The sequence below is a fragment of the Cryptotermes secundus genome, unplaced genomic scaffold (assembly GCF_002891405.2).
Source record: "Cryptotermes secundus unplaced genomic scaffold, Csec_1.0 scaffold685, whole genome shotgun sequence".
Lineage (NCBI taxonomy): Eukaryota > Metazoa > Arthropoda > Insecta > Blattodea > Kalotermitidae > Cryptotermes > Cryptotermes secundus.
The window spans coordinates 798,498-801,633 of NW_019734365.1; the positions used below are offsets into that span (position 1 = coordinate 798,498).

Consider the following 3,136-nt stretch of genomic DNA (forward strand, 5'->3'; position numbering starts at 1 on the left):
CCCACTAAGCGAATTAAAAAAAAAAGCGATTGTGGCCTAACCGAGGTACGATCCAGCATTTTTCTGAAGGGACTGCAGAAGCCAAGAAAAATCTCATTCAGGTCAACCATCGTCCCCCACCCCAACAAAATAAAGTTCGAACTAAGCACCTTCCGAATTCAAGCCCAGAGTGTTACCTCTTGACCAACCTGTCAGGTGAGAGGAGAATTCAGTGCATTATTCTGTCAAAACGAAATAACAAGCTGGTCATTCTACTTTCGGTAACTGTCATTGAAATGCTAGTTTTAATCGTCTTTCTTCCACAGAACAGTCCAACCCAAGCTAAACAAAAAGGAGAATATATTCTCGGTAGCAGTGTGGATTTTAAATTTATGTCAGTTAGTAGGAATTACATTAAAGAAATATCCCGCCCTGTAACCCACCGAAACAATGAGCTTTAACATTTCTAACCTGGAGTACCTGTAAATACCCACACTTTATATCTTCATAAATATCAAATTTCACCTTAAGGATTCTTTTATTGAATATGGCATTGAACTTTAACTTACGGGCTATATATCAGACGGAGATCATTCCTCGAAGGTGTGAAGCTGATGATAACAGCTTAAACATGGCGGCGAAATGGTGGGGAGAGTTGGAGGCAGGGCTACGCTGTTGACAAGTGGGAGAAACTGTCACATAGATTGGTTAGTTTCACGGATTGCGTGCAGTTTAGTGGCGAGTGGTGGTAAGTGTGGTTTTGGTTGAAACATCGCTGTGTGAAGTGAGTTCGCAATTTGTTGACAAATGTTTTCTGTGATTTCTAAGCAAAAGTGTGCATTATGTACTGTATATTGTAATGGTGAAATACAAAGATTGGTAGTTTGTGTACTAATTCTTGATTTGGATGTGTTTTATTGGATAGATAGTGTTATAAAAATTGTGGTGTGGGTATGCAGTCTCGACTGAGGAATAGAAATTTGAAAGTGGTTGTTATAAATGTGTGAAGTTCCACAGTCTCGTTTGAAATGAGTATAGAATTGGTGTATACATGTATATGACCAGTGACACGCGGCTTCAGCAGGGGAATTATATTACTCTAATTTGCTTTAATATACTTTAAAAGCCATGTGTTGAATTAGGCGTTAAGACGTATAAAATTTCTTCACTTCGTGATATAGCCAGTGTTGCGACTTGACATAAGCTTCAGAATACTAAATCTTCTGGGTATATGTGGGGAGTACAGTTACGTTTTTACATAAGACATTGTTGCTCCGAAATGCATTGGAAACAGATTACCAACATAACAGAAGAACGAAGTTCGAAAGAAAGTAGGTAAATGACAGTAACGGCGTTCACTTCTAGAGGACGATAGCAACGAAAGCTGTGTTAGTTTCTGTTATTTATTTATTTTTTCTCCAAAAGTTTGGTCCTGCTTCTCTTTGTTTAGTTGGTGACCTACTTATTTTTAGCATTGTCCAATACAGCATTTGAGTCGGAATGTAATTGTTGAGTCGGTATGGCAGCCAGGCTGCGGGCTGGAAGTCCGAAAAGTCTTGGTTCCATTCAAGGAGATTTTTCTCAATAACGGCTGTGGGGAGCACCCATCCTTCTGTACATTAGGTGAATTTGCAGGTGGGAGGGGAAACGGCAGGGTTGTGAAGCTGACGGCTCATCAATGACTAGTGCCGGGGTTAAGAATCACGGAGGTATAACCCCACTGCTGCATTCGTTTTCATGGCGTAGTGGTATTATTAAGTCCAGGGATAACACTATCTGTCTGCACCACAATATACATGATTATACCTCCAAATACGTTATGTACATATAGGTAGAACGTTACTGCCATCTACTCACTGTGTTTCGAAATTTTACAGGCATGCTGTTATGCTAGTAATAGTCTCTATCCACATTTTAGAGCAACAGTGTCATAGGTACATGTTATAGGAATCAGAAGTTGTTCTGGTCAAAATGGGTATCAGTCTAATCACTAGAAACGGCATGCAGCGTTTTTGTTCATACATGTGCCTTTTATAATTCTATATGACAACAGCATAGCCATGATGCAGTCACGGCATGCCAACCACTATACAAACATAGCCATAATATTCACTGATGTTTCTTCAAGACCAGTGTTTTGACAGGTAGCAGTCATTCATCAGGTATCAATAAATATACTTCCGTTTCCACACAGCAGAGAGTAGGTCTGAGGAGTTTTAACCCCCATATTAACATCTTACGCATTACTTACTTACTCATGGAGCTGAGCCCTTCTTGAGGAGCCGCCAATTCTGCAGCTACTCAAGAATTTCCCAGCATTTTATGGAACCCGAAGGTTCATCACCGTGTTCACAAGAGCCCTCCACTCGTCCCTATCCTGAGCCACATCTATCCAATCCATACCATCCCACCTTATCTCTCTAAGATCCATTCTAATATTGTCCACCCAGGTACGCCTTGGTCTTCCCTGTGGTCTCTTTCCTTCTGGCTTTCCCACCAATATCCTATATGCATTCCTTGTCTCCCCCATTCGTGCTACATGACCTGCCCACCTCATCCTACTTGACTTGATCATTCTAATTATACTTGGAGAAGAGTACAAGTTATGAAGCTCCTCATTATGCAGTTTTCTCCATCCTCCTGTCACTTCATCTCTCTTTGGTCCAAATATTGTCCTCAACACCCTGTTCTCAAATACCCTCAATCTGTGTTCCTCCCTTAATGTCAGAGACCAAGTTTCACACCCATACAGAACCACAGGCAAAATTATAGTTTTGTATACTCTAATTTTTATGTTCTTGGACAGCAGACGAGAAGACAAAAGGTTCTGGACCGAATGGTAGCAAGCATTACCTGAATTCAATCTCCTCTTAATTTCCTCCTGAATCAGGTTTTGAGTGGTATCGTTGTACTCAAACATCTGAACTGTGCCACATTTTCAAAACATCTGTTTCCTATCTTTATGTCATGATTTTGCAAGGAGTGGCGATAAAGCGTCTCCTTGTTTTAGACCATTCTGGATAGGAAATTTATCAGACAAACGTTTACCTACATGGACTTTACTATACGTTTTGTTTAAACACATTGTAATCAACCTAACTAGTTTCATGGGCATTCCAAACTCTTATCAGAATTTTGTACAATACTTCCCTCCTAA

The 3,136-nt window shown here is 40.3% G+C and overlaps 1 protein-coding gene across 7 annotated transcripts in view; it reads left to right on the forward strand.

Annotated features, from left to right (window-relative positions):
* The first annotated feature begins 644 nt into the window (after window positions 1-644).
* LOC111868901 (protein Malvolio) overlaps window positions 645-3,136 on the forward strand; it is a 35,810-nt gene continuing 33,318 nt past the window's right edge. For 4 of the 7 annotated variants that reach the window (XR_002843581.2, XR_002843582.2, XM_023859988.2 and 1 more), the window contains exon 1: window positions 677-763. The gene's annotated coding sequence lies outside the window, so the exon portion shown is untranslated. Of the gene's footprint in view, window positions 764-809; window positions 927-1,347; window positions 1,368-3,136 lie in introns of those variants that run through there. The other 3 variants (XM_023859989.2, XM_023859990.2, XM_023859991.2) reach the window with 3 other exon arrangements.